General features: G+C 37.8%; 1 protein-coding gene across 1 annotated transcript in view; it reads right to left on the bottom strand.

Annotated features, from left to right (window-relative positions):
* DSG3 (desmoglein 3) overlaps nucleotides 1-14,114 on the bottom strand; it is a 111,840-nt gene that overhangs the window by 86,280 nt on the left and 11,446 nt on the right. The gene's annotated exons all lie outside the window — the stretch shown is intronic.

Here is a 14,114-nt window from a genome sequence, read left to right as displayed (position 1 = left end):
ACTACTAATAGAAACAGAAAATTCAGCAGGAGATTATCACTGCAGGGAGATGGTGGCTGAAGTTTGTTTTATCTATTTTCAATGTGTTTTTAAAATTTGGGATAGATATAAAAGCTACGGAAGTAGAATTTATCCAAACAGGAGTGTTATTTAAAGTTGAAGGAAATGAGGCTATGACTTGAATCAGTTTAAGATAAAGAGGTAGGCAGGGAACAGAATCTTATGGGAAATGCTTATATTTGTGCCGGGGGCAGAAGGAAGAAGTCTAAAACCAGAGGGCACCCGGAGACTAAGAGAAGAGAGAGGTCAAGGGACCAAGGCTGTACTGTGGGTGCACAGCAGATTCTGTTAGTGTGAGGTTGCTAAGAAAGGGCAGGGCTTGTGGTGCTTGTGGTGGAGGGTTGGAGAGGAAGCTGAGTTCAGAAAGGAGAAGAGGTTGGATAAGTAGGTGGAGGAGAAGTAGCCAAAAAGCAGGCAGAATGAGTAGAGTGGAGTGATAAGAAGTTAGACAAAGAGGGAATATTTAATAGTTTATGTGCCATAACAAGGTCAAGGAGAATGGGAACTGAGGACATCATGGGATCTAAAGTAAGCAGTCATTGTTAACTTTTCCCAGGGGCATAAGTCAAATTACAGGAGTCAAGGAATAAGTTACTGAGAAAATGGAAATAGCAACAATAGATTACATTTTCAAGTTAAGAGATTTAAAAAATGTGAGATAACAGTTGAGGATTTAATTAGATCAAATCATATTTTTAAGGCTGGGAAACCATGACCAAGTATACAGTCTACAGGGAGAGGAAATGGGTTGTGGAGAAACAGTGATAGAAAGAGAAGGAGAAAATCGAGGGGGAGAAGGAGGAAGAAATCAAGGAGTAGTTACAATTGTGATTAAGAGAGAACAGGATGGCTGAATCAGAACTGTGGGTAACAGAGACCTGATAGTGAGGAAGACTATTTCTTCCTTTGAAACAGAAGATTAGAGGAACACAATGAAGAGAGAAAATCATTTGGAGGTATAACTGGAGGAAAATTACGCACACACCTATTCCATAGTTTTGCAGGGTTGGAGTGAGCAGGCATGGGAAGGGGCTAGAGGAGACTGTCAAAGACTTCTAGAATCTGCCAGAGGGAAGGTGACAGGAAGCCAGCCCAACAGCACAAATCAGAGAAGAGCTGTAGGCCTACCTAGCATTCTTGAGTTAGGGAACACTTGAGCACAGAAAATTAGAGACCGAAAATAAATGATTATTCCATAGTTGGTGAAGAGTGTGATGACCGGCTGAGATTAGGAAGCAAGAATATGATGTGTAGCCCGTTCGTTTTGTGCCTTTTCTAGTAGAACTTGACAACCTGGGAGTGGGAGGAGAAGGAATATGAGGGCTGTCCCCGCACTGGGGATTGTTGTCAAGGCAGAGTGGAGACTCAGGGAGATGATAAGACACTATTGTGAATTCCAGTGAGTCAGGGCGCTCCAGTGAACTGAGGCTAGAGAGAGCCTGGGACAGGTGAAATGGGGGCAGAGCAGATTTTGCAGGTGTGAGGGGCCGTAGGAGGGAGTGCAGGGTGTGGGTGGGGATTTGGAATGACAGCTGAGTCCTGAAGGGGGTAAGATACAGACTAGAAATTGGGCAGTAGAACACAAGGTTTTCTTTTAACTCACTTTCTCCCTCACGTGTAAGTTTATTAGACATTAGTAAAATATCTAGGCCTGGGAAAAAGCTTCATATTTAATAGAAGATGGCTGCATAAGATGTTTTATTTTATAATAAATACTGCCTTTTCGGGGGTTAGATATTCTTTGTGTTAGAAAAGTAGATGATTCTAGAAGGTATCAGAAAAAGTAAAAATCACCCAGAATCCCACTACTTGGAGATCATCATGGTTAATATTTGGAGAAATTCTTTTAGACTTTTTTTTTTTTTTCAAAAACACATACTTACATAAATTGTATTTTTTTAACCCAGAAGAAATCATATTATAACACGCCATTCGGTAATTTGGTTTTTGCACTTGATTATTGGGGTAAAGTTCGTTGTCAGTGAACGCATAGAGACATCATACATTTTGAAGGTTGCCTTATGTATCACGTTTATAGATGTCTTCCATTCAGGGCATCGTATAGATTCTGCAGTTTAGAGCTGGAGACTAAACTCTGACGTGCGATTCCCAGGCGCTGTCCTACAGTGGGAGGTTAAGGGCTGTCTTGGTGGATGTCAGAAGGTTGGTGAGCTCAGCACATGAGCCTGCGGTTAATAAGAAGCTCTCCCTCCTCATCTTCCGCTTTCCACTTGTCTCGCTTCTCTCCTTCTCCTCTGCTTCTCCTCTTTTTTTCTCCCTCCTCTTTGATATTCTCTTCCACCTGTTGCTCTCGCCCTTCCTGACATTGTCTCAGGCTTGACGGAGAATCACGCAAGCCTCATTATGCTGCTTCCTTTCAGAGCTATAATCAACCCAGTAACCTAATTTTAACTGAGAGGTAGTGGGAGTGAGTCTTAGCTGGGGTTCTGCTCATAATTCAATCAGTGGTGTGGCAGGTATTTTCCAATGTATCCTCACCCTGGTTTCTGCCTGTTTACAAGCCTGCAAGGTTAATATTGGATCTGCGCAGTGTGAAAACACCCGCTGGAGGATGGACCCAAATCACTGATTCTTTTTGTTACATTAATTAAACAAGGAGGCTATTAGACTGGGGTGGCTTTGATGCCGTGGTGCCGAGGCAAGCAGACCAAAATCTAAGCTTGTGAATGCCTCAAAGTGACAAAGTTGAAACTTAAGGACAGCTGTTCACGAAGAGTCATCTAGGCTTTAGGCTGTAGCCGACCAATAATTTCCTTACTTTGCTTTTGCTTTTTCTCTATAAAAGTTTGTCCCCAGCTTCTGTTGGTGGAGCATTTCTAACTACTTCCGGTTTGGCAATGCCTGATTTGAATTGATTTTCGTTCAAATAAATTCTTAAAAGTTTAATATGTTTCAGTTTATCTTTTAACAATTCATTTACTCAACTCCTGAAGCTTCTATTGAATCACCTGATATTATTTTACCAAATTGCTCTGGTTTTGCTTAAATTTTGGTGTCATATAATTGTGGTCCCTGACTTTGGGAAAATATTGGTGTTTGTGTTGACTATTCCTAATACTGTCTTGCAGACATCTTCAAAAATTTTTGTTTATGTAGCCCGAAAATTTTTTTGGAAAATGACGTGCTTCTTCAAAATTTTCTATAGTGACATCTAAAAAATTTTGTTATACGTTTAAATAGCTGTAAAGAATGGAATTTAAGAATACTATAAATGTTGATATTATAAAATAAACTGTTACACTACTTTTTAAATGTAGCCAATAGAATCCAAAGGTTGTAGTCATTTGATGCCAAGGAAACCATCAACAAAATGAAAAGACAACATACTGAATGGAAGAAAATATTTGTAAATGGAAGAAAATATTTATAAATGTTATGACTGGTAAGGAGTCAATATCCAAAATATATAAACAGCTCATACAACTGAACATGAAAAAAAAAAGATTAAAAAATGGGCAAAAGACTTGAATAGACACTTACCCAAAGAGGACATTCATATGGCCAAAAGGCACTTGAAAAGATGCTCAATATCATTAATCATGAGAGAAATGAAAATTAAAACCATGATAAAATATCACCTCACACCTGTCAGAATGGCTATCATCAAAAAGACCGCAAATAACAAATGTTGGTGAGGGTGTGGAGAAAAGGGACCCCTCCTACACTGTTGGTAGTTATGTAAATCGGTTCAGCCATTGTGGAGAACACTATGGAGGTTTCTCAGAAAAGTAAAAATATGACCCAGCAATGTCACTCCCAGTCTCTGTGGCCTAGTTGATGAGAGAGTTTCTTGTCCTCCTTTTTTCTTTGGATGTCCTTACAATAAATTGCATTAACTGAAGGAACCTGAACAGGACCTTTTCTAGCAATGTAAAAGTGCCTAAGAAACTAAAATGTATGTTTCTGTGTTAATCTCCAAGAATACGATAAAGACTAAGATGGGGTACCTGCCCAGAAAGAGCTCGTAGGTTAAAAGAGGGAGGAAAACAGATGAGAAAAGATAATGGAATATTATACACATTGTAAAAGAAGCATATATAGGATACAGCATTGGCCCAAGTGGGGAAACTAGTCAATTCTGGAACAGTAGATAGAGCTTGGGACATGTGATATTGGTTCAAATTCCACTGTACCACTTATGTACACTTATGAATCATTTATGCCCCCAAAATTTCTTTATTTGTAAAATGAGAATACCTCTATTTACCTTTCAGGATTTTTGTTACGTGTGTGAAATAACTTTGTTAACTGTGAAATATTTTGCTAGTGGAAGGTGGTGAAATGGGACAGCAGTGACAGACCAAATTCCAGACAACCAACCCCTTGGTTGTCTCAATTTTTAACCTCAATCTCACTTTGAATCTCACAACCCCATTGAAGTTGCCTATTAGCATATAGGTGGGAACTACTGTAAAGGGCCTTGGTAAGAAAGATAAATTAGAAACCAAATCCATTCATTCATTCAAAAATTTTTAACTATAAAATATTTTGTGACAGGCACTGTCTTTTGTGTACAAGTTCCAACCTTTTATGATGTGTACATTCCACGGAGAGTAATAGGATATACAATATTCTGTAGCCATATAACTTTTGGCAAATTGCTGAAGTTTTTCTGGGTCTAGTTTTCTTTCTCAGTACTTTCTTCTAGAGGGAATATGATGATTTTATGTAAGATTTGTGGAATCTAAGTCATTACCTGTGCTTATTGCAGTGTTGAAATACATATTTTTCTATTACATACTGAGTGTATTTAAAGTAATAGCTATAGAACAAGGCTATTTTTCACCTCCATAACTTACCTTTTTGAAGTTAGTCATTTGTACACCTAGGACCAACTTTTTTTTTTTTTAACATTTTTATTGGAGTATAATTGCTTTACAATGGTGTGTTAGTTTCTGCTTTATAACAAAGTGAGTCAGTTATACATATACATATGTTCCCATATCTCTTCCCTCTTGCGTCTCCCTCCCTCCCACCCTCCCTATCCCACCCCTCTAGGTGGTCACAAAGCACCGAGCTGATCTCCCTGTGCTATGCGGCTGCTTCCCACTAGCTATCTATTTTACGTTTGGTAGTGTATAATAAGCAGTTCTCTCCTGAATAATACTTGTAAAAATAATTGAGTAAAGCAATTGCTGTTCTCACAGGGAGATGGTGGAGATGCCAAGTTCAAGCCTAATTATACCACTCTGGTTTATAATTGAAGGTATATTAATTAAGTAGTGGCATTTTAGTTTGGAAGCTATGTAATTTTCTGTGTAGAAGGAAAGGCCAAACATTTCTCATGCAGATAATATCTGAAAGTTTCACTCCAGTCCCTCCTCTAACAGCCCTGTCAACAGAGCTGCTCTCTGTGAGTGAATTCCAACTTCCATCCCACGTGGGAAAGAAAAGGAAACATCATTGCAGCTCAAACAACAGTTTCATTGCTTTACAAGGACTCCTCCCTGGATACTTAAGGATAGAAAGCAGTCATAAGACTATGTACTCAGGATCCATCAAGAATCAAGAAAAAGAGAAATATCTTTGAAAAGCATCATAGAATCTCAAGAGCCATGAAATATTTTTAGAGCAGGATTTTTATGCTACAACTCTTCAAGGAGATATTATTTAGAAGACTATTAAAATTGTAGGTCAGACTATGGTAATAATGCTAGATATATCTTGGAATATAACATTTATTTTTTTAGTTTACCATGAACTCTGCAGGAACTTGAAGGCAAAAATATAATTTTTCCCACTGGTTTAAAATTTATAATTCCTTAGCCATTTATATCAACAAAAAAATAATAGAGGTGAGATTTGCTTCCATGTAACTTTTGGGGTGATGAGGACATTAATGCTTCTATAACAAGCAGAACTGAAACCAACCATTTAAGGCTGTCTAGGGTATTCTGTTTAATACAAATAAAAAACCAAATCAGATAAGGGTTTTTTCCCACTAGTCTATACTTCTAGACATTGGCCTGACAATAAAATAAATAAGAACAAAATTCTGTTCCACGTATCAGAATCACATTGTTTTATGTGAGAACTAAATTGATAGGTTAGTTCTAAATACATTTTAAAATTTTGATGCCTGTTTTCAACTTACAGTGAGATAATATCTATATGCTTTGCCACCTACCTTATTTACTTTCCAACAACCAGAATATTTCACTGTAATGTTTACATCTTATATGTAACATGAATGATCACCATATGTGCACAAAAATTCTTATCTGATAAAAAGCTATGTGGCTGTTTTTAATGATCTTATCAGCTTGATAAAATATATCCTCTCACAGCTAATAACTGCTCTGCCTTAAGTGATTCCTTCCTAGTAAAACTTACATAATCCATAGCATGACTTACACCTTTAGATTCTCTAGCCAAAGTTATGAAAATAATATTCAGGAGCCAGTTCTGCACTTCTACGACATAACTATTCAGTTGAGATAATTATAGAATTGCAGAGTTTCTGCACTGGAAGAAACTTGGTGGCATCATGTCTGTGCGTCCAGACGTGGGGCACGGTGAGGCCCTGCGAGGTTGGGTGCCTTCGTCAAAGTTACGTAGCCCCTTTGAGGGGAAGCTGTGACTCAGCCCTGCGGCTTCTGAGTCTCGGTTCAGTGTTGCCTGCACCTTCCCACCTTAATTCGTTTTATAGCAGAGGTACCTGATGAACATCCTTAGGAAGAAGATGCCGCAGGACTCACGTCGTATAATGAAACGCCTTCTTGTAGCTTAGAGTTTTGGGGTATCTTTTATAGGTCAAGTCAGTCAAAATCTTGTTTAAAGTACTCTTTGTGGTTGGGAGATAGATGACACAAAGTACCGTCTCTGAGAGGCTGTCACACCCATTAGTGTAAGCTGCAATGATGCTGCAGAGAGCTTTTGATTTAGTTAATGAAAAAGGGGCAGAGTTCAAGTTCAGGAAATGAAAGACAAGCAAGCATGCTTATTTTCCACAACATCTATAATATTATATTGATTCTACTTAAACATTTCTTGCATTTGTTCCAATGTTGATAAGTTTCTACTTCCCAATTCCAAAAGTTATTAACTGCTATCTTAAGTGATCTATTAGAAATGCAAAAAGAACTTGTCTATCACAATTACCAAAGAAATGTAAAACACGGATACTTTAGTATCAGTGGGGAGTAGGGAAAAGTTTAGTATCAAAAACACTAAAATTACTAAGGATAATAAATCAATACTACCAAACAGAGATCTTGAGAATCTGAAATATAATACTCTTTCAAGATCAAGGAGAACAATTAACTCTTCAGTTAAATAATATTGTCATAAAGCATGCCTGTGCAGAGAGGAATAGCAGGTGAAATTTAGCGCTCAGAAGTTGCCTCTAAAATCTTGATGCATGCAATCAGTCTTCCTTACAGAAGCAAAAGGCTTATCTGAGTGAAAATATGCAGGTGGCCCACAGAAGTGTAACAAGAGGTCTACACTGATGATTCTTGATTTCTATTAAAGCTTGAGTCAGAGTGTTCCCTCTTCCTTTAGTAGTGTGAATAAACAGTGATCATTGTAACAGGGCATTGCAATTTTATTTGGAGTTTTTCGGTTACAAATATTTTTCAAAAATTGTCATCTTGTACTCTGTCTCCCAAGCTCAGAGAATGGAATGTTCTACCACTGTTCCCTTCCAGGTTTGGGCTGTGTGCCCTTTGGCAGTGTCAGGCTCCTGCACTGCTTTTGAAGTTCATAGAAACGTGAACTCCAGAAGAAGGGCGCCTGCCAGGCCAACTATACAACGATGTGCTCCCTTATCTCCCCAGCTTGGCTGCCCTCTGCACTTTAGAGCTGATGTTCACGTGAGTCCTGTATAACGCTGCTGCCTGAGAGTAGGGCGGAAATCATTTTCCAAGCTTATGTTGTAGCACCACTGCTGACATTCCTGGGAGACTGAGGTGCAGCCAACTATAGGTATTTGGCTTTATTTGCTTGGAAAAAAATACGTACAATTTCCTAACAATCCTCTTCTATCTTTCCACTTATTTTTTCGTAACTGTTTTGACTGAATTGTTCTGTCACTTGACCATTGATGGATTTAAGTCTAGTCTAATCTAACCTATCTTACTTTATTCTTTAAATAGACTTTTCTAATTGAATTGGCAGTAGTTTGGTGAATTGACTAACCTGATCTTTATTCCTCTAAGGATCTGGCATTAGGAGCTGCCTTACCTCTTTCAAGGGTGGGACACTCGCTATGCATGATGCTTATCTGGAAAGAACTTCACGCCTTGGGCACTGAAGAGTTGGAGGAAAGTAATATAATATCCAAAATGCCGTGTTTACTTTAAAGAAATAGGTCACCTAGGATGAACCTAGAGTCTGTCATACAGAGTGAAGTAAGTCAGAAAGAGAAAAACAAATACCATATGCTAACATATATATATGGAATCTAAAAAAAAAAAATGGTTCTGAAGAACCTAGGGGCAGGACAGGAATAAAGATGCAGTGTAGAGAATGGACTTTAGGACACAGGGAGGGGGAAGGGTAAGCTGGGAAGAAGTGAGAGAGCGGCATGGACATATATACACTACCAAATGTAAAATAGATAGCTAGTGGGAAGCAGCTGCATAGCACAGGGAGATCAGCTTGGTGCTTTGTGACCACCTAGAGGGGTGGGATAGGGAGTGTGGGAGGGAGACGCAAGAGGGAGGGGATATGGGGATATGTGTATACGTATAGCTGATTCACTTTGTTATACAGCAGCAACTAACACAACAATGTAAACAATTATACTCCAATAAAGATGTTAAAAAAAAACAAAAAAAAAATAGGTCACCTAAATGTTCCCTTCCTGGACTGTAGGAATGCCTTGATAATTCCAGAAAGGGTTTGTCGTAATGGCTTGGTTTTCTTCATTTTTCTTTAGCCATTTCTTACCGGAAAAAATTCTTATGATTTAAATATTTTATAATTAGTTGCAGTGTAATCTTGACATAGCTAACATTCCTCCACCTTGAAACAAACTCACAGGGAAATAACTGTTTAAAAGAAATGGGCTTGATCAACTTTACTTCCCTACAAATGTAGAACCCATTTGCACTGGGAATTTTGACAGCAATCTGCCTGATTTAAGTATAAGTAAAAGAAAATAGAAAAATAATTTTATTTCTGATTATGCATCTTAGAATTATTGCAGCATATTTTCTGAATTAGATTATGTCTCTGATGTCATTTACATTTAATTCAACCAGATTACACCCTGCTTCTCTATGGCATTTGTTCCCTCAAGCATGGAGAGTCCTTTGAAGTCACCAGAGGCTGAACTCATAGAACTGCCTTTGCTGGAAGGGGTTTAAAAATGGAGTGAATCCCCTGTAGAAAGTCCAACAACTGACATAGGAGGCAAGGCTTCAAGTTTGTATTTCTTTCCCAGGCCTTTAAATTCTACTTACCATTAAAATGATCAAAAGGCAAATATTCCTGAAAAGGAGCCAATCCATTCCTCCAGTTCTCTCTTGCACAGGAACCCCAGTGAGATTTGATTTTAGTATTGGTCCTCTGGGTCCCGAATTTGGCTCTTCAGCAAGATGTGCTTCGAGATGCCCTTCTAGGGGGGCCTGGGCGATAACTCTGCTGCTGTCTGGGCAGAGGAACGAAGATGTTCTATAATGGCTTTGTTTCCCCACCTCGAGCTCCTGCGCTGGTCTGGAAGGCTGGCATTGCTTGGGCTCTGGGTCAGAGCATAGACAGACCTTGATTCTTATTGCAATGAAACCCTTTGTTGGACACCAAAGAAAAATCTTACAGAGTGAGGACAAGATTTACAGGGAAGATACCCACTGAATAATAAATTACTCACGACATGAAAAATAATTAAAATGTTAGGGCCTGTCATCATGCTGAATAAAATTAGTAGGCTTCTTACTGCCAACATTGTAAAAGCAAAATTACATATACTGACACACACACACATGTCCACTACAGAAGCAACTTCAAGGACTTGACACTCTGAGCAGAGGATATTGTGAAAAGGCACCAGGCCTAAGTACGGTGTAGGGAGAAAGACGGAATAATGAAACTCTCATCTCTTAATTCTGGTGATTCCTGCTTCCCTCCTTAAGAAGTCCTATAGTTGAGCTGCATTCTTCAATTTTAAAGATCTTCTAAAAATAAGGTTAAGACAAAGAAACTCTGATTTCACTAGTATATTTGTTTCCACATTTTAGCAACTTTTTCCCTCAATATACAGTCAAACCAGTGTGGTATAACATTAACTAAATTGTTTTAAGGTAACCACAATACAGAGTGTGTTCACTCCTCATGGCATTTCCACTGATAAAAAAGTACATAATATGGGTGAGGAACACCTTTAAACCTTCATAAATATATTTATTGAGAAGAAGCTGAAATTGGAAACCTGAGAATTTAAGGGGAAAAGACCAGAGCAGCATCTGGATATTTCTGAAAATCATTTTCCCTTTTTCATTTTTCTCTTCTCCTTTGTTTGTCTGGGTTTAGTATACGCATAGTTTTCTCATGAAAAAATTTCATGCTGAAAAATAAAAAATTTCAGGCTGGCAGCAACACTCACAAACATAAAAAAGAAAATGTAGTTAAATGTTCTCTAATTGCTAATAGGTGTTGGTTGGAGAATTTTAAAGGGAGACCACATCTTGCCTTCACTACCCCATCCCTGCAATTCAGAAACAAGGCAGGTCTATCCCTAGTCAGGGAATGTATTCCAAATAACACTTAGTTCCTCTAGAACCTTAGTTTAGCATTTTTGCAAGCATGGGAAAGAATCTAGGCAATTGGAGGACTGGCATAGTATTCTAAAATGAAGAGAAATGAATTATATGTTAAAGATATTTATGGGACAGAGAGCAAGAAATTATACTTAAGCAATGGGGAAAAAATGAATTGTTATGAAGAGGCAGTATTTGGATATATCTGCCTAAGCCAAACCATATATTTGGGGATATCTGCCTAATTCAAAAATGTATAAGCTGACCTGATAAATCATGTATATGGTTCACGTTTTAAAATGCATCTTTAGGTGGTCCTCCAGATTGTCTAGAACTAATACACATACATTCATGGGGTGGATATTAACCCACTATTTCATTGTATGCTAGATTAGTCTTTAAACCAAGAGTTATGGAAACCTATGCTTGAGTAAATAGGCATTTAAAACATTCCCTTGTAACTGTTTATATCCAACTGAGCTTCCATCCTTCTTTGTTTTCACAAGTTTTTGTCCAGAGGTTTGAAATGTGACAACTGTATCTACCATAAAAATTTTCTTTTATAGCTAGGTCAGAGCAGCATTAAATTATTTTTACTCTTCGAGATATATCCTCTATCAATGGTGCCAGTGAGCTTTGGGCAAAGATATTATGAAAATGGTGTCAGGACAAAGTTTTACATCAAATTATCACAGTTTAGGGTTACTGGTGGATATTCTTTAAGTACCTAAGGGCAGCTTAATCTCTTGAAAACAGGTGTTAGAGGAAAGAAAATTTAAAACATATTTATGGTCCCAAACTATGTCAAATGCTACAGGCAAGGAGGTTCTAGAGTTGACTCAAGCAAAAGGGTTTTCATTAGCATGGGCCTGGAGGGATGGATAAAACGTAAACAAAGCTGCCTCGGTTTTGACCTGGAGTAGTTACTGTGAATACGTGTCTGTTCACCTTGAGATAATGGCATTGAAGATAAACAACCTGTCTCCTCATTAAATCCAGTTTATGTATGGCAACAAGGGTTCTGGCAAACCAGGTTATTTAGCGGGTGTTAGAAATCATGGAATTCAACATCAGTTTCCTGAAGAGTTATGCTAATGACATAAGGATGATATTAGTTTACACCCTAAAATCATATTTACCCACAGACAGAAGCACCTTGTTGGTTCTCTGTGACTTCGTGCCCTTGGTGTGGGATGTATTCCAAATAAGGGCAGAATGAGTAGTGTGGCTTCTAGCTCTGTATTAATTAAGGTGCATTACTTACGTACTTACTGCATACTTACTACATACTCATTCCCCAAAATGTCACTGTAGTTCACCCCTGACTCTTGATCATGACAGCAGTGGCAGCGGTTCCACAATATGGTAATTACTTAGATGTCACTCTGGCTACTTTGATGACACTGGCAGTGTCCTGCTCTGGCAAAGCTGTAATGTACATATATATATATATATAGTATATATATAGTTTGCTTTTGGTGTAGTTATGCATCTAGCAGACTCTGAATGGGATCTGGGCTCAGGTTGTTTTGGAAGAAATCCGGATATAGGAAGGTCAAAAGCTAGGCAGTGTTTTTAGAAATATATTTCTTGGGCCACTTGCAAAATCGTATGGTCCAGTACGTAACAAGAGCAGATTTCTCGGCGCCAGATTTATTGAATCAGAATCTCTGGAGGCGGGAACTAGAATTATTTATTCTTAACAAGCTTTCTAGGTAATTCTGGAGTTGCAGGCTGAAGTTTAAGAGCTACTGAGCCATGGTAATTAACCTGGGCCTATGGGTAACCCGAAACGGCAGCAGGTAAACATGGACATTTTTCTAACATGATAAGATTAGCACCTCTTCATGGGAGGGAAGCGGTACTGGCTATTAGTGTTTCTTTTTATGTGAAAAGCTTGCTTCCTTTTTCCTTTTTCCCATTGTGTTACTGAGGTCTTAATTATAGATTTATAAACACTCTTCTTATGTAAGGGAAATTAACCTCTGTCATATGCGTTGCAACTATTTTTATTTATTTTTTTCTCTTTTAAGTTTGTTTTGGATTTTTTTTTAATTTTGCGATTGAGAATGATTATATTTTTACATAGAATAGGCTGTTATAAACAATCCTGCTATCTCTTAGTACCCTATTGCTGCTCTAATAAGTTATCACAAACAGTGACTGAAAACTACACCAATTCATAATCTTACATCTCTGATGGTCAGAAGTCCAAAATAAGTCTCATGGGGCTAAAATAAAGGTGTCAGCAGGGCTGCAATTCTAGACGCTCTGGAGAAGAATTGTTTCCTTGCCTTTTCCAGCTTCTAGTGGATGCCTTCAGTTCTTTGGTTCATGGCCCCCTTCCAGCAATCCTATCATCTTTGCCTCTTTTCTCACATCTCCTTTATATCAGTACATGTACCCAGTTTCCCTGGGACGTATACAAGGAGCAGAATTTCTGGGTCATAAGTTAATTTTCTTTAACTTGTTTTCCCAAGTGGCTATACTGACCTGGGCTGAGTTCCCATCATCAGTTTCGGAGAGTTTGCTTTGCTCACCCATACAGAAAGCAAAAGCATTGTCAGACTTTTAAACTTTATCCAATTTTCAGGGTGGGTACCTGTATCTCCTATGCATTTCTCTGATTGTTGTTGAGTTTAATATCTTTGAGTATGTTTATTGTCCATTTGGATTTTTTCTTTTGTTAAAGGCATGTTGAAGGTTTTTTTCTCCATTTTTAATCAGATTGTGCCTCTTAAAAAATTGATTTGTTGTTCTTTACATTACACATCTTGTGTGTCAGTGTTGGATACATGCATTGCAAATATTTTTCACTCATTCTGTGGCTTGGCTTTTTACTTTTTAAGATGATATAATGTATAGAAATTTTTATTTTTGAAATTGTCAAGTTTATCAGTCTTTTCTTTTATGGTTAGTGCTCTTGTGTCTTAAGAAAGCTGTTCACACACTTATAAGATATTGCCTTTCAAAGTTAAGTTCCTAAATCATCTGGAGATGATTTTTGTAAATGATATGGGATCGATTTCATTTTTATTTTTTATATGTGTACCTTAATGTCCAGGCACATTCATTAAAAAGAGCCTGCTTTCTGCACTGCTTTCTGTAGTACCAATTATAATAAATCTAAGAGTGTACATAAAATATATAATATACAAATAAAAATTTAAATAAATAAAATATTGAAAAATAATAGTGTGCATAAAAGTGTATATCTGTTTTTAAGCTCTGTCTCTCCCTCTTTTTCCTTTTGCCTATTCATCTATTCTTATGTTAGTGCTAAGCTGTTTTAATTGCATAGCTTTGTTCTATTCAAGAGTGTTTTGGCTGTTC

This window comes from Balaenoptera musculus, chromosome 14 (genome assembly GCF_009873245.2).
Source record: "Balaenoptera musculus isolate JJ_BM4_2016_0621 chromosome 14, mBalMus1.pri.v3, whole genome shotgun sequence".
Taxonomy (NCBI): domain Eukaryota; kingdom Metazoa; phylum Chordata; class Mammalia; order Artiodactyla; family Balaenopteridae; genus Balaenoptera; species Balaenoptera musculus.
This window is presented reverse-complemented; position numbering and strand designations above follow the sequence as displayed.